This window comes from Ursus americanus, chromosome 3 (genome assembly GCF_024610735.1).
Source record: "Ursus americanus isolate L20-20 chromosome 3, mUrsAme1.1.p, whole genome shotgun sequence".
Classification (NCBI taxonomy): Eukaryota; Metazoa; Chordata; class Mammalia; order Carnivora; family Ursidae; genus Ursus; species Ursus americanus.
In genome coordinates this window covers 57,112,868-57,138,412 of record NC_142129.1, presented here as the reverse complement: position 1 = coordinate 57,138,412, position 25,545 = coordinate 57,112,868, and the positions used below count along the sequence as shown (strand labels likewise).

At 35.6% G+C, this 25,545-nt stretch overlaps 1 long non-coding RNA gene across 2 annotated transcripts in view; it reads right to left on the bottom strand.

The window, feature by feature from the left end:
• LOC123789212 (uncharacterized) overlaps nt 1-25,545 on the bottom strand; it is a 290,301-nt gene that overhangs the window by 243,113 nt on the left and 21,643 nt on the right. For both annotated transcript variants that reach the window (XR_015723965.1, XR_015723966.1), the window contains one exon: nt 1,641-25,545. This exon is cut by the window's right edge. This is a non-coding gene — a long non-coding RNA (uncharacterized LOC123789212). The remainder of the gene's footprint in view (nt 1-1,640) is intronic.

The window sequence follows — 25,545 nt, the reverse complement described above, 5'->3', positions numbered from 1 at the left end:
TTTACTATATTAATTCTTCCCATCTAAGATCACATTTTTCCATAGTTCAAATATTGTTTTATGTCCTTCAGTAAGGTTCATAGATATTTTTATATAGATCTGATGTTTTCCTCTTAAAATTATCTGTAAGAATACTGTTTACTGTAAATAGATATTCAGTTAGTATTGTCATTTGCCTACAGATAATATAAATAAAAGCTGTTGATCTTCACATATTTACCTTGTTTCTATCTTAACAAATTATCTTATTCAAATTTTTCCTTGATTTTGGTTTAAATTAGAATCTTGAGATTTCCAGGCATACAATATTTTCATTAGGAAAAAAATTGTATTTTCCAGGGTTTATACTTACTTCAATTTTTTTTAACTTACTATTCTAAAACACTGATAGCAGTAGAAATTTCCATCTTATTTTTTATATTAATTGCAATAAGAGTTTTATAATTTAGAATGATAGCTTTGGTTTGAAGGAAATTATTTTGTCAATTGTGTAGTTTACTTTCATTCCTACTTAATTTATATATATTTTTTCAAGATGTGTTGATATTACCATAAGCCTGTGATTTTTTTATAGATTGGCATGAATAATTATACTGAAAGGTTTCTAGATATTAAAAATATTTATTTTATAAGGATTTTTACATCTGCATTTGTATATAAGATTAGGCTACATTTTTTCTTTTTCTTTTTCTTTCTTTTTTTTTCTAATTTCATGAGGTTTTTTGTTAGGGATTTTTTCCAGTGGATTATACTAGGTTAAATAACATGGGGATTACCTGTTTCATTTTGTTTTGTTTTCAAAGATTTGATAGCACTCATTGTGAAAATCTCTGGTCTCAGTGGCTTTTATAAATGGCAGATTTTTAAACTCCTCAATCACTTTTATGATTATTGGCTTAAGTTTTTTACCTTCTCTTGAGATAATTTTAGAAATTTAAATTTTGTTACAGGGGCATCTTTGATGTCTCTAAGGTTTGCAGATTTGTTGGGGCGCCTGGGTGGCACAGCAGTTAAGCGTCTGCCTTCGGCTCAGGGCGTGATCCTGGCGTTATGGGATCGAGCCCCACATCAGGCTCCTCCGCTGTGAGCCTGCTTCTTCCTCTCCCACTCCCCCTGCTTGTGTTCCCTCTCTCACTGGCTGTCTCTATCTCTGTCAAATAAATAAAATCTTTAAAAAAAAGTTTGCAGATTTGTTGCCGCAAAATTGTCTGCAGAAATGCTTTATTATTTTACTACTCTTTTAATCACACCTCCAGTAATGTTTCATATCTTATTCCCATTCTTGCATAGTTTGCTCCTTTCTTTTGTCTTAATCAGGCTTGCTTCTCAAATCTCACTTGACTTTCTGTATGGCTCAAGAGTTACCAAAAGGGTGATCTCTAAGATCCAAATAGTTACAATTTTATGGCAAGCTTTTTACACGATATTTCTAGTTTGTTGTTATAAAGCAATGGCCTCTTATGAATAAGAAGAAAGTCTCCTATTACCTTGAGTCTCTAAATAGAGCTCAATCAGAAGATCTATTCACATTCAGTGATCAAAACTCAGTCCCCCAGTTAGGACCTACTGTGGGTATAAGAGTAAAGAAGGGACTCAAGATGAACTTAGTAAAGAAGGTGAGGACAACTATTAGCACTTACCAAGTTTTGGCAAGGCAGTAGAGCAGCCTTCAAGTGGACCTGCAGGACTAACTTCCAGAACACCACTCCAGAAATGATCCATCAGGCACAGTCAGTAAAGTTCAACCAACACTATGTAACAGGTTCTACTGTCATTCCTGAGGATGCAACAGTGAACAAATGAGACAATAAATTCCTACAGTAATCATGTTTTACTTCTGTGGGTAAGGTAGGGATGAGAGATAAGAAGCAAGCAAGGTAAATATGTAAAATAGATATTATGTTATATGCTGATAATTGTTATGGAGACACACAAAGCAAAGGAGGTCTGCAATTTTAAATAGGTTGATGGAGAGAAGGGTGCATGGCATGTTGATACCCAATGGAAGAAAGTTCCAGGAGGGAGAATACCTGGCATGTTTAAGAAATGAGGAGACAAATGGGGTTACAACAGAATGAGTAAAGAGTCATAATAAGGTGTGGCCACTAGGTAACGGGCAGGGTAAGAAGGTGGGGATAGGCAGAAAGGGCAATTCACATAAGGCCCTATGGGTCATGGCCAGGAATTTGGTTCTTAGTGAAGACGTGAGCTTCTGAAGGGTTTATTGGTGGAGTGACATGATCTAACTCACTTTTTAAGAGGATTCCTCTGGGTATTGAGAAGAGGGAAAGAGAGACATGTTGGTAGACCACTGAAATCATCTGAGTGAGAGATGATGATGATTCTCAACACAATGCCACCAGTGAACATGTTAGACATGAACAAATTCAGCACAGGTGTAGCTGACAAAATGTGCTGATCAATCGGATACTGGGTGTGAAAGAAAGAAAGGAGTCAAAGGCAACCCAAGATTTTTTTTTTTTAATTTGAACAACTTGATGCACGAGGTTTCCATTAACAAAGGTGTAGAAGGCTACACAAGTAAGATTGGGCCAGGGGAGGATCAAAAGTTCAGTTTCGGACCTGTTAAGTTTGAAATGATTGCTACCCATTCAAGTTGAAAGTGTCAAATGAAGAACATGAGTCTGGAATTCTATGGACAGCGCAAGCACAGTTTTTTCTACTGAGATGTGGAAATAAGCTGTCATCTAGTTTTCCTAGGAAGACCCTTTATCCCTTCATCATTTTGCTCACTTTCCCTGAAGTATTTTATTTTTTCTTTATTTTATCTACTTATGTTTATTTCTATGCTATCAGATATTTCTTATGTTTTTCATATCTTAATGAGACACTCACCCTCACTTCACATGATTTTTAATTTAAAATGTAATTCAAGATAAAAAAAAGTATATGTGCAAACACTTCATTGTGAATGTCCTGGAATGTTTTTATTATTCTGTGTTAATTTAAATGGTCCCTTCTTCTCCAGAAGCTCTACTCTTTGCCTGCCGTTTCCCTAAGAAGCCATATTATTCCTTGTGCTGCTAATTGAAGCTCAGGTGCAACCTTGGGATTTACTTCCTATGATGTCAATCTCCTGAATAGTGAAAAGCTCAGTAGTTTGGGCTCTTGGACCAGGACAGAGACAGCTGGAAGATGGTCAAAGTCTTGTCGAGGTACCAGCAAAATGACTGCCTGCTCCCAAACCTCTGCTGAGGACTCAGTACACAGGAGTTGTAAAAACCCTCGCTGGAGTCTATAGTGCCCATGTCACAAGAGATGCAGGATCTTCTTGGGATCTTCTGTTTCCTGATTCTTGCCTTAGACTTGTATGTTGTGTATTCCATGCCAAGAGCACAAAGCTTCCATTTGCTCTTTCTTGACGTTAAAACAAAATTGTCAGAATGATCCATACCCCCACTTTATATGTTCAATATTTTATTGCCAACAGAGGCCCCAAGTAGCTATACAAGGCTATAAAGTGGAAAATGGAGGAAATGTAAGCTAGCACTGATTTAGCACCTAAAATGTGTCAGACGTCCTGTTAGGCACTTAACATCTAGTCCGTGTAAGTATTCCACAATGTACATAATATTGACTTCATTTATATACAAAGACCCCCGATTCAGGGTGCAGTTAAGAAATCATTCATAGTCACTCGGTGTCAACTCAGAATTTTCTGGCCCCAACCCCATGATTTTGCTATCACTTTTTACCTTTGAAATATTGTTACTTTTCTCAAAAGATCAATACATACAAATATGTCTGAACACTTTTTAAATATTCCTTGATACTTTCTGTATATACAATCTCTTGGGATGATAATGTCTCAAGTCTCAGCCAGTCTCTATCAGAGACTGAAATAGCAGAGTAAGCACTGAAAGCCAGGACTGGTTGTCTCCAAAGCACATGCTCTTTCCACTGCACTACAGTATTTTCTATAGTAAAATAGAAATGATTTTTATATTACCCACACCTCAGTTCCCCTTATTAATGTATATGTAAGAGTTGACATTATTTAGAGAAGTTATTGGACTTAAGTATATTAAAACAATTGTCTTTGTGTCCGCCTAGCCATAAGGCAACTCCTGGAAAGTTCTGACCATCTGCTGTGGCACAACCCAGGTATTGTTCAATCTGAAAACTTGTTTCCTTGAGTTTGGACTTGCCAGATGCTAACTAAAGTTGGCAGCAGAGTTGGTGATGTACGTTTGGTGTGATCTCTATATCTAGACATACCAGAACTACTCTAGTTCTTCCAAATTATGTACTGAGATGTTCAGGAATAATCATCATTCTTAATAGATTGGATCTTGTCCAGGCCCAGATTCTTGGACTTCTCTGAATCTCTTATGAAGGCCCCAGAATCAATCTGTCTTAACTGCTAAGGACCACCCAGAAGTAGCCCTTAAATTGAAGGTAGCCGTACCAAATTTCCCAGAGCTTCTTCAAGCTAAAGTGGGTCACCCAAGACCACACAGAGGCAGGATAGGACATCTAGTGGAGTTCTGGTTTGGACTCAACTTCCAAAGAATGTGTGGTGTCTCCTTCAGCATTGAGAAAGCAAGCCACAAATCTAGGGCCTACTCACTTATAGAAGTACCTTGGATGCAGTGTATCATCTCCCCACTTGGCTTCAGTGATGCGTATGAGCACCAGCTGTCCTCATCTGAAGATCACAGCCTGTAAATCCTAAACTGTGCATTACCCCAAGAATATTGTAAAAGCCATCTCTCCAATCTAGCTTACCCAATAGATTAAAGAATTCTTTAACTTTATTTCTGCTCCATTGTCTTTGTCTAATTCTGGGTAAGTTCAGAATATTTTAACCAATATTTTATATAAAATTATTAACTGGTTAATGATGTAGTACATGGCAATTTTTTAGATCATATACATGAAGGATATTAACATTCTTTGTCATTCAGTGTATTTCTGCCTGTGAATTTTGGGAACACAATCAGAAATACCTATTAAACAAAGACAATATCAAGATTAATCCTGTGAATTGACAATAGTAGGTTGAGATTTGGTACCTTTTTTTAAAACCTCATGTGCAGTCCAGTGCTTTAACTTATATTTAGTTCTATGTCTTTGTTTCACATGAGCAAAAATGGAATGTGATGAATGAATACAGTGAACTAGCCTCTAGCTGAGAATTTTTGACCTTTTGAGTATATATTACCACTGTCATATTCCAAACCTTTCTATTAAATCCCTGAGCAACCCCAAATTGATATTGTTATTTAAAAGAAATTTTTCTTGTGTAAAGGGATACTAGTATAATAACACTGCAAGTCACCATATAATCTGACCTAAGCATAGACATGCCTCTGAAAAACCCAGGATGCTGCTTTTCCTTCAACCATCCATCAACTCAATGACTGAGAATATAAGAAAATTCTGTTTATGATGTTCCAATTTCCCCCAAAACCAAGAACAAGATGTTTCATCAATTTGTGAAATATTTTAAATTTCATCTAAAATAGATAAATTGATGTGCAAGTGATAGTTCTAGTGAGAAAAGAGAAAGTTGTGCTGGATTTATTTGTCTATTTCTTAAACAAAAGGAGGGGGTTAACCCAAGAGCCATTCATCAACCACCATGTGGAATCACTTATGCCAGACTAAGCCATCAATTAAATTGGAAAGCATCGCCCTATACTTTCTAGATGGTAGAAAAATGCTTATACAACTGAGAAAGAGGGAGCAGCAAGACTGTACCTGGTTAATCCAATCCCCTGAGTTCTTCCAATTCTATTACCGTAGATTGTCTTTCATCACCTTCTGGATTTTTACCTACAACTGCACTGTAATGCCAGCATCCAGTTACATATCCACACCACTGGTTAGCAGACAGACTAAGAAATCTCTCCAATTTAGTCATTTATGTGTCAGCAAGCAGGGAGCCCCACTTCCCTCATTGCCAGAAAACTTACTTCTGCAGCACTGGAGTGATGGCCAGACATTTACAAGCCATTTTCTTTGGCTGACAATTTTGTTTTTAAACCCTTAATGGAGCATCTGCAACTACTGTTTTATTGAACTAATTTCAAATGCAGTCGTGTTTCCAGTAATCTATGACAGTTTTAAAAGTTTGAAGAGACCAGGAGTTGGAGACAACAGTACAGCAGATGTGTTTCATTGAGATGTGTTAACATCTTACTATGCTATGCTATAGACATATTTCAGGAGGCAAACAATAGGTCAGGCTACAAGAACTCCCGTTTAAATATACATAATTTCAGGTCAAATGATAAAATGAGAACACACAAGTCACCAAACTCCTTGTCCAATATGCAACCATCACAAATGTATATAAAATACAAGGGGAATGATTACAGAAGTCCTGAAAGTACCACAGCAGATGATTATTTTGAAGAAAATATACTCATTCATTAAAAAAAAAAAATAACCACTGAGCACCTATGGTATGCCAGGGACTGCCTTAGACTCATAGGATTTATCAGTGACTAAGGTGCCTGAGTTCGAGGAACTTCTGTTGTGGGGGGTGGCAAAAGGAGGCTAAGACAAAGCTAATAAATAAGTAAATTGCAAATCTTGCTAAAAGGTGATAAGTGCAATGAAAAGATGAACAGGTGGAGCAGGATAAGGAAACTCCAAAGTACAGGGACTGTCTGGTGACAGAATCTGGGTGAGCAGGATACTATTCGACAAAGTGATATTTGAACAAACACTTGAAGGATAGTTGGAAATAACAATTATATTTTAATGCTAAATTATCAATTCAAAATGAAAGTCTAAAGAATTGGTCTGATAAATGGCATAAAAATCTGATGAATAGAGCTGAAGACTAGTAATAAAGTATCAGAGAGCAAGAATGATGGAAAAAATACACTCAAGTACTTCTCCCTTTGCTCTTCCCAACAGCTTTTTTTTTTCCACAGCTCCCTTTCCCCTCATTTTGTTTTGCTCTTCTTTTCTTTCCCTGAAAAATTCACATGCTTCCTCTCCCTTTTTACATGTATTTTTAAAAACTATATGAGTAACTATATTTGTTTCCAATAATACATTACAGTTGTCCCCCCTTATTCATGGGGGATACATTCGAAGACCCCCAGTGGATACTTGACACCATGGACAGGACCAAACCCCTTATATACTGTCTTTTTCTATACATACATACCTATGATAAAGTTTAATTTATAAATTAAGCACAGTAAGAGATTAACAACAAAATAGAATTGTAACAATAAACTGTAATAAAAGTATGTGAATGTGCTCCCTCTCAAAATATCTTGTACTGTTCTCACCCTTCTTCTTGTAATGATGTAATAAAATGCCTATGTGATGAGGAAAGTGAGGTGAGTGACGTAGGCATTGTGATGTAGCACTAAGTGACATTTGTCAAGCTATGTATGCTCAGGAGGAGGATCGTGTGCTTCTAGATGCAGCTGACCTTGGGTAACTGAAAGTGCAGAAAACAGAACTGTGGATAAGGGGGGCGGGGGGGACTACTGTATTACTGTTTCAGGAAACCAACATACTCACTTACCTTATCCTTGCTGGAAACACTTTCTTTAGTCATGCTGTGACAATCAGAATCATAGCAAAGACTATGTCTCATTTAATAATTTTCTTTTTGCTCCTGAAACCCTTGCCCTAAAGTGAAAAGCCATCAACTGAAAAAAAAAATCATTAATTTTACAAGGAAATTATAAAGTATATTATCTCAGTCCAAAATACTCAATTTTCATAAATTGGAATATATAAACTTGTGAAAAAAGAAAATAAGTTTACATAGATAATAAATAATAATGTGAACATTAAATAAAGTTTGAATAAAAATGGTAATAAAGTTTATTTTACTCACCAAGGAAGGAAGAGATTGGATAAGATTGGATAGGGGGTGGCAGTTGGAGCTTATCTTTAGACAGGCCATTTGTTATAAAAATGGGATATGCTGGATATATTAATTTCCTAGGGCTGCCATAACAAATTATCACGAGCTGGGTGGCTTGAAAGAAATTTATTCTTTCATAGTTCTGAAAGCCAAAAATCCAAAATCAAGTCCAAAAGGCTTGGCAAGCTGTCTGAATTCTCTAAGGGAGAATCTGTTCCATGTCTCTCTTGTAGCTTCTGGTGATTGCTGGCAATCCTTGGCATTCTTTAGCTCGTAGATGCATCATTCCCATCTCTACTTGTCTTCACATGGTCTTCTGTCTCTGTATCCAGATTTCCTTCTTCTTATGAGGATATCAGTCATTGGATGAGCATTCCCCTTCCATTGTAAGTCCCCTCATAACCTGATCACATGGGCAAAGAACCTATTTCCAAATAAGCTCATATTCACAGGTACTGGAGTTGAGAACTGAACCTATCTTTTTGGTGGACACAATCCAAACCCCTGGATAAGAATTTTCCTTTTTACTCCTTCATTTGTATGAGAGGATAGGAATAGGCAATGGACTCAGCTAAAAATACATTTCTCAAACTCATTTGCTCAGAGGATGGTCAATAAAGTGTAAGCATATCTTACAAGAAAGGCATAATAAAGCATTGGATGAGACTTTTGGAAAAGTTTCATTAAGCTGACAGGTGCCCCTTTACTTTACATTTCCCTCTTCTTTTTTTCTTTCCCAAAACCTACTTGTAAAGTCCTGAGGTCCAGCAGCCATTTGGGGACCATGAATGGATGGCTTAGAAATTCATCCAAGATTCTCTCCCAGTTATACCTGTCTCCAAATTTAATTATTACTGTTGGGGAAAGTTTAAGAAGATACAAGGGTAAAGAAAAATGTCTGTTTGAAATAAACAATATATTATATTACTCTCGACAATTAGGTCATTTACCAAAACTACAATATGCAATGCCATTCACTGCAAATCTAACACAATGCCATTCTTAAAAGCTGAGCAACTGACGAATGTTTTCAGAGGTATCTTTTGCCTGAATTATGTGTTTACCTTAGGGAATTTTATGAAGCCAGGTACAGGATGTCATAACACCGTCTGCTTGGATCAGAGGGCTTTTGCTTCTAGATTTACAGGACATTTGGCTTGTATTCTTTGTTCCTCTGTCTCATCAGTTATTTCTAAGGAGACCTATATTGCCTCAGTCTTGGAAAATGGTCTACAGGATTAGCGAAGGATGAAGATTGGTGGCAAAAATCCAGTTCTTCTCTGCTGTTCTTCCAATTCCTACTTAATTTTAGCTCCATCCATAGCTATGAGAATCAGCCTAGTTCAACTACAAAAATAAGGTTGAGTAAGCACACCCAGAGCCCAAAGAAATAAAAATAAATTTTGTAGGTGAGGGTGTAAGTAGCTGTAAGCTTAAGAATAATGTATGCCTGTATTTTCCCTTGATTATATTTCTGTTTTTTTAGCCATCTTTGTGGGAGAGAAGTATTCTGAATTTATACATTAAAGAAAAAAATGTTAAAACTTTTTCTTAAACCAAAAAGCAATGTGTTAAATCAATTATCTGTTCAGTGAATATTTATTGAGAACTTATTCCGAGAGACATTGTGATAAATACCAGGGATATAATGTGAACCAGACAAGTGTGGTCTTGCCATCATGAAGCTTACAGTTTATGGAAATGTACGAAAGTAAAAATAAAAGTTAAAGTAAACATAATAAGTGCTACAACAATGAACATATAGGATCCTATATGTAATTTAAACAAAACATTCCCACAGGAATATCTAAGATTAAATATGATCCACTATGTATCAGGTTTAACTCAACTCAAACTTTCTTCTGCTCTTAAAGGATGAGGAATAAAAATAAAAAAGGATAGGGGCACCTGAGTGGCTCAGTTGGTTAAGTGTCCTGCTCTTGATCTTGGCTCAGGTCATGATGTCAGGGTTGCGAGATCAAGCGCCTACTGAGTAAGGAACCCGCTTAAGATTCTCTCTCTCCCTCTGTACCCACACCCTGCCTGGGCACACTTGCACACACCTGCTTCAATAAATAAATAAATAAACAAATAAATAAATAAATAGTAAATAAATGTGACATTATGATAAGGATAAACTTGAGCTTGTTATAATGTAGAGAAAAATGTAGATTATTCTTAAACTTAAATCCATTAATTTTTTAAAGTTTATTAATTGCAATGTTGTGTTATAACACTGTTTCTGATATCATCTTTCTAAAATATGAAGAGATTATTCTGAACATTAGCTTAGACTAAAATTAAAAGACATACTTTTTCATGCTAATATATATACTTTTAAGTGGGCTTCATGCCCAGCATGGAGCCCAATGCGAGGCTTGAACTCACAACCCTGAGATCAAGACGTGAGCAGAGATCAAGAGTTGGACGTTTAACTGACTGAACTACCCAGACAACCCCTCATACTAATAAATTTTTATAACAATTAAACTTTATCTTCTTTTTTCTATGTCTTAAGTTGAATGCACTTAGGCTGTAATTTCACGAGCAAATAAAGCCAACCAAAATTTCATGGTAGGAGGTAGACGGCAACAGCTAATGTTCATCTATATGAAATGTAATAAAGAAATTATTTTATTCTATAAGATGGTCAGTACTTTATTTAGCATGGTCATACAATAGATAGCACCTTTTCAAATTGCTCACCTAAATTTATTGTTAAGAAGCTAATCATGATGGCCTGTAAGTGATGTTAATACTCAAAAAGTAATAATGAATGTAGTATATTACAAATTACTTTCCATAACTCACTAAATATTCTGAGTGCTTCTATGAGAAATAACCAAGAACTCCTTGGCAAGATTCCACACTGATCTTATAATGTCCTTCCAGGGAAAAAACTTGGGATAGAATCCCCAAACCTCCACTGCAAAAATCCTAGCTTTGAGTTCCTATCTTGAAGAACAACAACAATCAAATTGAATGAGCAGGAACATTTATTTCTGTTAATGTATGTTTACTGTTATCAGCTGGTTTCGAAAAATTTTCCACAGGAACTTCATTCTAGTCATTAAGATAGCCAACAATTGGACCAGATGATAATAGATGTTCAAATATTAGCCAGCTGGGTTTTCAAGGTTTTTTATAATTTGAAATATCTTTAAATTTCAACAGTGAGTCAAATCTACTGAATTTTAGTCTGGAGTCAGACCAGAGTTATTGTAGTACTAATTTAATAAAGGAATACTTTGTTGAAGACTTATTTCTTCCTTGTCTAATATAACACATGTCTACTTGACAAATAATGCAAACTTAACTACAGGGGATCCATGAAACTGACAGGGATTACGGTACCCCAAACATACAATCTGTGCAAATGTTTGCCAAACTCAAATTTCTATCAGTCCAAAATAAATACTTTCTAATTTCTCCATCTAGTCTTATCTCCTAGAAGACTACCAATTCTGACAGCTGCTATTGCTACAGCTACAGCCAAGCCTACTCTAGAGCAGATAATACCAAATATATACATATACAATTTTTTTTGATGTTTACACTTCCCGAGAGAGTAGTTGTCAACTGGCCAGGGAATGTGTCTATGTGGGCCAAACCACAGAGAAATATTCTTATCTAGTGTATATTTATTTTACTATTTGGCATATCCTAAATATGATCCAAATTTCCCTTTCTCCCTGAAATGTTAATATATGTGTCCTGATCAGAGGCTGGAAATTTCTGCCATGCCTGTGCTTTTAAAAGAACAGCAAGATTAAAAATTCCATATTATATCCAGATATTATGACTTAATGCATTTTAAAAATTTACAGTTATATAAGTAGCCTCAAATCATATTTAAAATATGCCTAATATTCTAAAATAAAAGATTATTATTCTTTAAGTACATTTCAAAAGAAAAATTCTCACTCTTGAAAAAGTAATGTACTTTTGTGAATATTTTTATCTGGCATTAGGCAATTAATTCATGTTCATAAAAGACTGTTAAATTTACTGAAGGAACAAATTGAGTATATAACTTTAAAAATATCTAATCACATTAGCATAAGAACTATAACATACTATTTTCATATATTCAGTCCAATACAAAACACTTTTTCATTAATCCACTTTAAAAATCCGTTTTCAAAATAATGAAAAATGAAGAATATTCATATTAATTTTTAAACATTTCTTCCCACCTTCTCTTTTGAAAATTAACATTTTCAAAGTAATTAAAATTTGGCTTTTTAGTAACTTAGTGAATTTGACTAAGCACACATATTTGCTTTTCTTTCCTGCTGTAACCACTTAAATGACAGTAATAATACAAAATAAAGAATACACTCGTAACAGTTGAAGAAATGGAAGGAGAATAAGTAGTATACTAGAAAATTTACCAAAAATAACAAAAAGCAGATGAGGCAAATTCTCTTTCTGGCAGTTGGGCAGCCTAGATACCTTAACATAACCTGCTCTAAAAATAACTAAAAATGCAATGTACATTGCATCAGTTAAATTTGTGGGTATACTATAAAAAGGTAAGGATTATTTGAGGCTTAAAAATAAAGTGACAGAAACTAAGCAAAAGAAAAACGTTTTTATCTGGAAGATATTTGCCAAACCCAGGTAATCCTGAGCTCCTGTTTTCGAAGTTTCACAATCATGGCAAACATGAATAAACCCTAGAGCCAAGCCAACATGGAAACCCTTATAAATGATTTTCCTACATGAACTGGCGAGGACATGGTGCCATATTCTTGGTTAGTATACACGTGTACTCTGGATCCTATACTCTCTTAGGTTCTTACTCTCACCCCGCACCTCCATCTCTTACCACCAACTACACCTCTTCTGCAAATTGTAAAAGAAAAAAAGTGTGTCTTGAAACTTGGTGCTGGCAGAGGGAAAAAAGTTAACTTTCTTAAGCATTTATAAAAACAAATAGGTTCTCAATGAGTTTTACAAACCAATGATATACTGTCTGGAATGTGTGAAGAATCTTAAAGCATGGATTTATTTTGAAATGGTCTTAGATTAGAAGTAGAGCCACTGGTAGAAAAAATTTCATATCTTTTCCAAGGGACACTGATCCAAAACCAAAGATTTAATGAAATGCCAGATAAACATTTAAGAAATATGAACTTATGCTTAAAAGTCACCAAATATTAAGGAAATCAAACACCATGAAGGAGAACCAGCAGAATTAACAAATAGTAGAATCAGACAGAAATAGAAACAAAGAGCAAGGGCAACAAATAAAAAACAGTAATGGACACAGTAGATATTAATTCAACTACATCAATAATCACTTTGAAAGTCAATGGTCTAAATTCATCAATTAAAAGACAGAGACTCAGGGGCGCCTGGGTGGCACAGCGGTTAAGCGTCTGCCTTCGGCTCAGGGTGTGATCCCAGCGTTCTGGGATCGAGCCCCACATCAGGCTCCTCCGCTATGAGCCTGCTTCTTCCTCTCCCACTCCCCCTGCTTGTGTTCCCTCTCTCGCTGGCTGTCTCTATCTCTGTCAAATAAATAAATAAAATCTTTTTAAAAAAATAATAAAATAAAATAAAAGACAGAGACTCAGAGTGGATCAAGAAATAAGACCCAAGTACATGCTGTCTACCAGAAAACCGCTTTTAATATAAAGATGAATACAGATTAAATGAGCAGACAAAAATATACCACTGTAACACCAATCAAAACAAAACAAGAATAGCTATATTTTAGACAGGCAGATTTCAAAGCAAAGAAAGTTCTTAGGAACAAAGAATGGCATTACATAATGATTAAGGGATCAATTCTTCGGGAAGATATGACAGTCGTTAATATATAAGCACCTAACAACAGAGCATTAAGTTATGTGAGGTAAAAACTAATAGAAATGCAAAGAAAAATAGATGAAGTCATATCATAGCTAGAGACTGTAGCATCCCTCAATCAGAAATGGAAAGATCCAGCAGGCAGAAAATCAGTAAAGCAAGCTGAACTCAACAGCACCATCAATGAATGACATAGTTGACATCTACAAACTGCTTCATCCAACAACAGACTACACATTCTTCTCAAGCTCATAAGAAACATCCACCAAAACAGACCACATTCTGGGCCATGAAGCCCATCTTAACAAATTTAAAGGATAGAAATCATAAAATGTATGCTTTTAGACCACAATGGAATTAAACTAGAAACCAGTAACAGAAAGATCACTGGAAAAGCCCAAAATATGTGGAGATTAAACAATACACCTCGGACATTTGGGTCAAAGAAGAAATCTCAAGAGAAGTCATAAAAATATATTGAAAAAAAATGAAGACCCATCTTATGAAAATGTGTGGGATAGAGCAAAAGTAATGCTTAGATAAAAATCTATAGCATTGAATGCATATATTAGAAAAGAAGAAACATTTAAAATTAATCATCTAAGTTTTCAACTTAGGAAACTAGAAAATGAAGAGCAAACTAAATCCAAAGTGAAAAGGAGGAAAGAAATAAGAAGAATTAGAGCAGAAATCAATGAAATTATAAATAGGAAGTCAATAGAGAAAAATCAATGAAACCAAAGATGGTTCTTTGAAAAGCTCAATAAAATTGACAGGGCTCTAGCCAGACTAAGAATAAAAGAGAGAAGACACAAATTATTATTGTCAGAAATGAAAAAGGGAGCACGACCGCAGATTCCATGGACATTAAAAGGGTAAAGTAATACTACGGTCAATTCTATGGCAACAAATTTGAAAACCTAGATGAAATGGACCAGTTCCTTGAAAGACATAATCTGCCAAAACTCACACAAGAAGAAATTGACAATCTGAATAGGCCAATATCCATTAAAGAAATTGAATCAATAATTAACCCTCAAAACCAAAAGGCAATAATGGGTTTACTGGTGAATTCTATCAAACATTTAAAATAGAAATTATACCAACCCTCCACTATCTCTTTCAGAAGATAAAAGTAAAGAGAGTGCTTCCTAACTCATTTTATGAGACCAGGATTACCCTAATACCAAAACTAAAGTCATTAAAAGAAAATTACAGATCAGTATCTCTCATGAATATAGATGCAAAAATTCTGAACAAAATATCAGCAAATCAAATCCAACAATGTATAGAAGGAATTATACACCACAACCAAGTAGGATTTATTCCGGGTGTGCAAGTCTGGTTCAACATTAAAAAATAACATAATCCATCACCTCAACAAACTAAAGAAGAAAAAAATCACAAGATCAGATCAATAGATTTAAAAAAAAGCACTTAATAAAATCCATCACCTACTCATGATAAAAATTCTGATTAAACTAGGAATAAAAGGGTAGCATTCTTAAATTGGTAACATCTACAAAAACCTACCACTAATATCATTAATGATGAGAAACTCAAAGCTTCCCCACTAAGATCAGATGCAAGGCAAGGATGTCCCCTCTCACCATTCCTTTTCACCATTATACGGGAAGTTCAAGCTAATGGATAAGATAGGAAAAGGAATGGAGGTAAAAGGTACAGAGATCGTAAAATAAAAAATAAAACTTTGTTTGTGGATGATATAATCAGGTATGTAGAAAATCTCAAAGAAACAATAACAACAACAACAACAACAACTCCTGGAAATAATAAGCAATTATAGCAAGGTTGCAGGATAAAAAGTTAATATATAAGAGTTAATCACTATCATATACACTAATGATGAACAAGTGTGGCATCTGAAATTAAAAACACAACACCACTTATATCAGCACCCCCAAAAATGAAACACTTAGTTATAAAACTAACAAAAAATGTACAACATCTCTATGAGGAAAACTATAAAGCTCTGATGAATGAGGGGCACCTGACTGGTCCCCTCTACCTCAGATGGTAGAACATGAGACTCAGACTCAGGGTCGTGAGTTCAAGCCCCATGTTGGGTGTGGGGCCTACTTAAAAAACAAACAAACAAGCTCTGACGAAATTAAAACTAACTACACAAAGGGAGAGAAAAGATACAATATTGTTATGATGTCAATTCCTCCCAACTTGATCCAGAGACTCAACACAATTTCAATCAAAATTCAGCAAGTTATTTTGTGGATTACCAATACACAGAATCTTAAGTTTATATGGAGAGGTAAGAGACCCAAAAGAGCCGATACAATCTCGAAGGAGAAAAAAGTTGGAGGACTAACACTACTCAATTTAAGATTTCTATAAAGCTATAGGATTCAAGATAGTATGATAGTGGCAAAAGAATAAACAGATCTATAGAAGAGACTATAAGGCCTAGAAATAGACCTGCACAAATACACTCAACTAATCTTTGACAAAGGAACAAAGGCAATACAAGGCGAAAAGATAATCTGTTCAACAAACGGTGCTGGAACAATTGGACATCCACACGAGAAAGAAAAGAAAGAAAAGAAAGAAAAGAAAAGAAAAGAAAAGAAAAGAAAAGAAAAGAAAAGAAAAGAAAAGAAAGAAAATTGAATCTAGACAAATCTTACACTTCACAAAAGTTAACTAAAAATGAATCACATAGCTAAATATAAAACACAAAACTGTAATACTCCTAGAAGATAACATAGGAGAAAACCTAGATGACTGGGTTGACAATGACTTTTCAGCTACAACACCAAAGGCACAATCCATGAAAAAAAGAATCAATAAACTAGACTTCATTAAAATGAATTAACTAAAAAAACAAAAAGTTTCTTCTATGTCAAGAGAATGAGAAGACAAGCCATAGACTGGGAGAAAATATTTCTAAGAGACAAATCTGATAAGGAAATATTATCTAAAACATACAGGGGTGCCTGGGTGGCTCAGTTGGTTAAGTGTCTAACTCTTGGTTTCAGCTCAGGTCATGATCTCCTGGGTCCTGGGCCCTGCGTTGAGCTCAGAGCACAGCAAAGAGTCTGCTTGAAGATTCTCTCCCTTTGCTCCTCCTCCCACTCATGCATGCACGTGCTCTCTCTCTCAAATAAATCTTTTTTTAAAAAAAAAGCTAAAAAAATACAAAGAACTTTTAAAACTCAACAATAAGAAAACCCAATTAAAAAATAGGCCAGAACCTTAAGAAACACCTCACCAAAAAAGATGCACAGATGTCCAACAAGCATATGAAGAGACGCTCTGCATCATGCATTATCAGGGAAATGCAAATTAAAACAAAAGAGAGACACCACTACACACCTCTGGAATGGTCAGAATTCTCACGACACCAATTGATGATATGAACAGGAACTCTCATATATTGTTGGTGGGAATGTAAAATGGATCAGCTACTTTGACAGTTTCTTAACAAACTGAACATACTTTTACCATATATTCAAGCCATCATTCTCCCTGATTTTTTTTTTTTGAGAGAGAGAGAGAGAGAGTGAGCAGGGTGGGAGGGGCAGAGGGAGTGGGAGAGGGAATCCTAAGAAGGCCCCATGCTCAGCATGGAGCTGGACACGGGGTTTGATCTCACGACCCTGAGATCATGACCTGAGCTGAAATCAAGAGTTGGATGCTCAACCAACTTACCCACCCAGGTGCCCCAGTATCCCTGATACTTATCCAAAAGAGTTGAAAACTTTAATCCAGACAAAAACCTGGACAGATATTGTGTAATAGCTTATTCATGATTGCCAAAACTTGGAAGCAACCGAGATGTACTTCGGTGCTGAATGGACACCTAAACTGTGGAACATCCAAACGATAGCATATTATTCAGCACTAAAGAGAAATGAGCTATCAAACCACGTAAAGACTTGGAGAAACCTTAAAGACATATTACTAAGTAAAAGAAGTCAATCTGAAAAGATTACATACTGTATGATTCCAATTACATGACATTCTGGAAAAGACAAAATTATGGAGACATTAAAAAAGATCAGTGGTTACCATGGATTGGGGAGGGAAAGGATGAAAGGACAGAGCACAAAGGACATTTAGGGTACTGAATATATTCTGCAAAATACTCTGATAAGGCTTAGGAAAATGAATGTTTCAGATTTTTAAAAAATAAACATGTAGCAGGACAAAATCAAAAATTACAAGGAGCTACCTCTTTGGAACGGGACTGTGGATAGAAAGACATGTGGGTTAGAGAACTGCTGTTTCTCATTATAAGCTCTCCTGTACTAGGTGATCTTTTTCCTATTAAAATGAACCACTTCCATCTAAACAATGAATGATAAATAACACAAAACCAAAATAAAATGACTCTTGTTCAGAACGTTTATCATTCATGTGACTAATGGCTGCCTATTATTTTTACTTCTTTGTCAAGATACGTTATCCCATACCATGAGGTATAATGATATCTATATTTTTTTCAAGAAGAGAACCTGAATAAACCCCAGCACTAAATGCAGGACACTTTTTCAGTAGCTTGTAAAATACTTCATAAACATCATCGTAAGTGAGCGGAGTTGGCTTATCAATCATAGAGGAGGAAGAGAAGGATGCGGCTGAAGAGTCCCTGGAATCATTCCAGCTGACGCACCACCAGAGCACAGTGGGATTTCAGAGTTCCTCAAGGCCGCAGAGCTGGCAGCTCAGCCATCTTCACTGCAACACACCCAGAGGGGGACAGCGATGCTCTAGGTCTGAGGTTCACTCAGTGAACGTTGCAGCGATCCCGGACCAGCCAGCAGAGAATCTGACTCACCTCTGAGTCCGTCCCATGATGTCCCTAGTTAACTTTGCACAAAGTTCCCTTTGTCTTATTATTATCACTGTTGTTGTTGTTATTATTGTTGTTGTTGTTATTATTATTTTTTGCTTTATAACTGAAGAAAACCTTAGAGGACAGAACCTCTTTTTTTCTCCTCTCTTCAGGGAGAAACAGGAATGACAAGTTGCAAACCTGTTTCCTAGGGAGACTGGATGCCTCACTGGGTGGTTTGCTGTTATGCTGTCAAAAGGAAACAGCCCTCTAGACATTATCAAAGAGGGTGCATCATCTCATCAAGGGGCCCAATTTATTCTCTTCCTTCTATTGAAAGAAAAACTAAAAGCTCCAATCTTATCTTACTATTGTTAGTTTTATTCAGTCTTCCCTCCAGTTTTCTTTCCAAGAGACTACTGCTGATGCAAAGCCGCCCAGGAAGATGGAAACCCCAAACAACACTTCTCTAAAACTATCCCCACGTTGGCAGACGTGCATACAATGAAGTCGGGAATTATATTAAAGTAAAAATTAATATCCCAGCTTTGACTTCCCGACATCTTGTTTACTAACTCATTACATATTCCTATATTACACTACACATTTACTTTATATTCTTCACTATACATTCTTTAAAGCTTTATCAACTGAATCTTGTATTTCATATCATCTTCAAAGCTATGTAAAGAGATGAGAAAATCATTTCACAAAGAGCAGTTTACTTAAACCTGAATTTAGTAGTACACCTTAATATTCAATGACAAAATTATGTTACTGAAATGTGTATTTGCTCAAAATGTCTCGGGCATTTTCAAGTGCCTGCATGCACGGAGGGCAGGAGTGCACTCGCACACAGGCGCAAAGGAAGTTAATATGACCACAGACATCAGGCCACGAACACTGGCCTTGGTGCTGTTCCTCCAATACACCACATGTCCCCTTATCTTGGGGCTTTTTATTTACAGCTTCTGTTTACTATGCTTTCTAGATGAAGACAGCATAATGGTTTACCCCCTTCCACAACTTTATGGTTTGTTCAAACATCACTTTCTTAGTGCGGTGTCACCGGATCACCAAACTTAAAATTACAACTCCTCCGTCATAGCACTCCACGTGTTTCCGTCCTTTTTCATTTTTCTCCATTGCACTCAGAATCTTCTACTGTAAATGCTTTACTTCATTAGTTCTCTAACACAATATACCTGGAACATCAAGATGCTCTAAAAACATTCTTTGAATTTGTTAAAATGAATTTAAAGACAATGCAAATGATATCAGCTTGCATCCTGATAACATCTTTACAGCGTCAGATATCCATTATAAACATGCATTTTCTTTTACATTTTAGTAAAATCAAGTGCTCTTTCCAATATTAAATGTTGTCTTATTTTTTCCTCAAGAGACTTCTTAGCTTCCCTCATTTCCAGTTGCTAACATCTCTCTGGCCTTCCACTCTGTCTTCTCCCAGTATTTATTTGACATTTCCTAGTTCACCAAGGACTACCTCAACAAAGAGGGGTTTTCCAAGCAAAAAAATTCCCACAAAGAAAAAAAAAATCAACTCTGATATAGGGAAGAGAGAATCTGTTGCAGGAGATCATGTAAACAAGTGAAAGATATCTGGGTAGTATAGGCAGCGGTCCACTCAGAAGGAGAAAAATTGGACTAGCTAAGGAATCCCTTGCTCCCCTTCCTCAGATGAGATGTCTCTGGCAAGGGTCCCATGTGCCCCCACTCAAAGGACAATAATTTTCCAGCAGAACCATTTGGACACGTGGCTACTTTCCAGTCATTTGAGAAGCTCTCCAGAAAATGTGTCCTGAGAAGATGTCTACAGTGTAGGTATGATTTCAGAAGATAGATCTGCCTAAATGATTTCTTGCCTAGACTTGGCTGGGACTTTTTTCCATCTATCCTAATTTTTTTCAGTCTAGATTTTTATGAGTATTGAATAAGAGTATTTTCAATGTCTCTAGTAGCAGAGATCAAGTCTTAGACAAAAGACCTCTCAGACTGAAATATAAATAGAGAAGAGTTCAGGATGACATCATGTTGTATGCACACCAGAAGTGACCACAAATAACCTACAATAACCTTTAAAATTAGTTTTTTCCTGACTTCATAAAACAATATTTTATTTGGCAGGCATATATTGGCAAGCTCTTTCAAAAGCTCTATTTGTTTTCTGTATCCAGGAAGACACAACCAGTGTTTTCACATAGGTTTCCTTCTATGCTGTGGTTTTGCCATTTTCTGCTTCTTTATGAGTGGCTGCTGGAGAATATTTTTCTTTGGGACGTTTATTAAGAGTAACAAGGATATGAATGAAAAACCATCCTTATAACAATACAGGGTGGGTTTCTGCTTCCATATGTAATGCTGACCAAATCCAAAGGACATAAGTAGAATATATCAACAGTGATATGGCTGCTTTATTCTGAAGTTATATAATAACATGCAGCTGGATCAAAATATGGTATAGTGAAAGAAATCAGTCCATATGTCCTTTGATGCATTAATTAAATCGAAGGTTAAAAAGAGAATGTAAAATCCTAACAGAGCTTTAAAAAAAAGATACAGAATTATTTAAGCACAAAATTGAGGCACAAAAGACAGCAGGGAAAGACAATTTCAAAGTTATTGCATAGGTCAGCCAATTATTCTGGTTTTTAAAAAATTCTGCCATTATAAAGTAAAAGTGATATATTTTAACATAATACAAAATCTTTCCTGAAACTAATTAATTTCATATCACTCAGGTTTTCAAATTTCTATTATTTCCTAGAAGACAAAGACGAGTAAATGTAGAATCTTCTCAAATATAATAAAAACAAAACAAATATTTCCCAAATTAAACAGTTCTTTTAGAATAAGTCACTGTATTTCATTTTCTTCTTTCGGTTCCTATTAATCTTTTACTCTCACACAGGCAAAAGAGGAAGGTTCCAATAATTAACCTTGTGCTGTTGACCTAACCAAAATTAACTGCCTATGCAACAATTTAGTTGTCCATATAAAAACAGGAAGAGAGATTTCCCCAAGTAACCCTTATTCACCATGAGAAAAACAGCTGGTGCTCTCTCTTTCCATGTAAGCCTGTGGGGCATGGATGAAAGGATGTATATTTCTGATATCCTCTCTTGTAAATGGGTGGTTTTTTTGGTGGAAGTGTGCCAACACTCAGTTCCTGAGAAGCAGAGGCCCAAGAAAGTCTGGTCAAAATATTTAGAATTATATCTTTGTAAGATGAGGTCTGTGAAAATGAACAAAGTTTCCTCACCAGTGTTACATGAATAATCACTGCAAAATAAGAGTGGAAACCTACACCTTTTCCTCCTAGGAAAGGAGGGAAAGATTAATAAGAAACATTGCCTTCCAACAACAAAAATCAAAGTTTTAGTACCAGACTTCTTTGTGTCCTGTTTTCCAGTAGTTCTGCTACATTTCCCACAGTACACTGCTGGGATTTTTTATTTTTTATTTTCGCTACGCATGCTCACACATCTGTTGCACATGTGTGATCAACCGACTAGATTTTTGAGCCAAATGTCCTGTTAAATGGACAGAGTGGGCAGAGCATTCCTTTGAGAGTTAGACTCTGCCTCTGGTGGATTGCCTCCAAATGCAGTGGTGCAATAAAGAAAAGAAATCTGCTCATTTGAATTGCATTGAAATGAACTGTGTCCTCTCCTAAAATACCATATGGTAATGATCCCTGGAGGTATGGCGCATAACACCTAAGTCTGGCAGACTCCACTGGAAGGCTGTAAATGTCCCTGTGTAGTCAGACTGTGAAAGGCAAGATAGTTGACAAGAAGCATGTAGAGTAAAACAAGAATCCTATCTGATGGCCTTCAATCAACTCGAAACGAAAGAAAGTAGATTGAACAAAGAAATCCTAGCAGTCATCTTGGAGAAATCCTTCTTCTCCCATTAAAAAGCAGTTCTTGGATCTCACCTCCGGTAAAGTGAAACCGTATGGAAAGAAAGCTGTTTCACCTGAGCGGTAGCCAGAGTTTCTTTGCAGCAAATTATCTCAGTAAGACTCAAGTGTATGTCTGCAAAACAAAATGCAGTCTTCATAATCAAACCTCCACCGGAGCTGAGAGCAGATGGACCACGTCACCAGAGACGCTGCGTCGTGCCTCTGGTTTGCCTAGCACTCTCGGTGAACCTGATCCTACCGCAGGTAGCAGCTAGTGACCTGCATGCCATTCTCGGAAGTCTCTTGAGGGACACACACACACCCACCACAGTCTTTTGTGGTGGGGAGAAATTCAGGTAACATTGGTGGTGAGATACTGTAAAGTCTGTAGGACAAACAATAGAAAAGAATAGCGTATCGGATCCTAGAGCAGTAGGTACTGTTATAGAAATTAATAAGAGTATGGGATTTAACGACAATAAAACCCCAACAGCCATTAGTACTTGAAAAATTTCCATCTATATCAACAAGCTTAATTCTGGTCTTTTCTTTCATTTTTCTTGAAAAGGAACATATTTTCCATTAATTTAGTCCATAATCAAATGCATTTATAGAAAAAAATGGGAAATTATCTAAAGACATGAAGTTATTCCTGTTTGAATTTTTTTCACTTCTTTAAAAAAATTTTTCTATCCTAATTTTTTCATAAGGGTGTATATCTGTTAATGGGGTAAGAAGATTCCTATTAACTACAGTTTCTTAATCCTCAATTTTCTTTTTCTTCAAGCTTTGACAACTAAGGTCCATCTATATACTCAAAATACTTCTTTGTGACTTTTCTGAAAATATAAGTTTTATTTTTCATATCAAATGTAATTTTGTGTTTTGATTCCTACAATTTGTGGTTATTTTGAGGAAACTCCATTACCATTATTTACAAAACATAGTGTGTAGTGGAATAATAGCTAGGGCATACTAAGCAGTTTTATCTCAGTTTGTAGGAACTCATTCAATCTTTACCATAATCTAGTACCATAGGCAATATTATTACCCCTGTATTATAAAGGTGAGGAAATTGAGATTTATCGGTATTCTGAATCATATCCAAGGTCAAAAGTAGCCGGTAGAGCTGAGGTGTAATCCCATCTTTTGCTTCCAGAACTATGATTCTGGAATGTCTATTTCACCATCGTGCTGGTAGAGTCTTTGGTTTTGTTTGGTTTTTGAAATCCAGATTCTAGAATTGTCATTTCAAACACATCTTCTCTACATCCTAAGACCATCAAAGTAGAAAATTTTATTTACCTCAATATATCCATAGTTTAAAAAAAAATTGTGCAACTATTTTTCCTTCTTCAAAAATGAATCTTTCCCATGACCAATCTTAATTCACCATCTCTAAATTCTGTCTCTACTATGATTATCTAAAAAGCTTAATTTTTCTTCAATCTTTTCTTTCAAAGGAAAGAGAAAAATTCTCTTTCATCTTATCACAGGAATCATCTCTTTTTTCTTTTTCCTATTTTCTAAACTAAGAAAGCATTTTGCTAAAAGTAGAGGTCTATGAGTACAAATACATAGACTCTGTTTTAAAATATTTTGAAAAATTAAATGTGTTAAATTGAAGTCTTCATCTCTATAAGGGCTTGCCTTGTGTCCTTTTTACTTGAGGACCTCTATGAATACTGAGATCACAAAAATGGCTCTTGAAAATCACATAGCAGGCAACTGACATTTCCAGTGATATCCATAACTCAGAATAATCCTCATAATATCAACACAGATGTTTCTCTTTTTCATTAACTATAGTATCTTCAAATTTGATACTGAAACACCAAATAAATGTCAGCCCCCCTTTGTTGTTGATAAAGAGAACATTGGATTATGAAGCAGGACTCAGATTCATACATTACAACCCTGTTTATTGTTTCAACAGAGGAATCTGAGCGCAAAGTGTGTGGGAAGAATATTTATCTTATTTTTACAGATCAGAAAGCTGATGCACAGAGATTAAATTATATTTATGAGGTCAATGAAAATATCAACAGAACTGTGATGAGCCAAATCTGCATTCCACAAAAAGTCTAAAAATAAATTAGATGTCTCAGTGATATGTAACTAGCATTTTAAAACACTGTGTAAAATTATTCATATACTCATGCATTTCATTTCAGCCGTAATTTAGGCTATCTACAATTTATTAGAGTCACAGGAAATTCCCAGCACAGTTTGCCAATTGATATTAGAGCATAAAGTCTAAAGGAGTCATATAGGTATATGACTCATACATATATGTATTTCATATGTATATATATATATATTACATACATATATTTTTTAATTTACAGGATGTATATATATAAAATGCACAGTATCGTCTGTGCTAAATAAACCCAAAAGTACTAACTTTGCTCTTAGATGGGGACAAGACTACAGAAATATAAAATCTCACACTTTTTAGCTTCGTTCTAACAGCTTATTTTCTTGCCATTTTAATAATGCTACTAATTGTCCTGGATGTAAATTTTGGTGTAGCTATATTTCTTTTTGGATGTTTGGTATCTTTCTTCTACTAATACAGATATTTAATGATTCCACAGAGGCTTGATTTGTCCTTTTGGACACTCATATCGATAATCCCCACCTCTTACTGAATATAAGTAAAATCGTTAGCTATGGTTTGGTGAAAGCAAATAGCAGTCTCTACCCATTAGCATATCCAAAACTAAGAGAAAAGCTCCTGATTAGGCATATGAGCATGGTCTGATAATTATCTTGAAAATTCTTTCTGAAATTTCATATTTGAATTAAATTTAAGAAATTAACATTTGCAGCATCTTACACACACACACACAGAGAAAGAGAGAGAAAGAGAGAGAGGGAGAGAAGAGATTGAGAAATAAGCAAATAAACCAAAAATAAGGAGTTTGCAGACCAGTCTCAGACGGATGCCTCAGAGACTTTTTAGTCCAACTGCCATTTCTCCGGTTGCATACGATGTGTTGTGTGTGAAAACAATCATACATAAACAGGAATTTGAGCTCCACAACACTTTCTCTTCCTTTCCCCCTCCCTTCTCAACGTCCTTTAACTTCCTAATCTGCAAATCAAATGCTCAATCAGGAG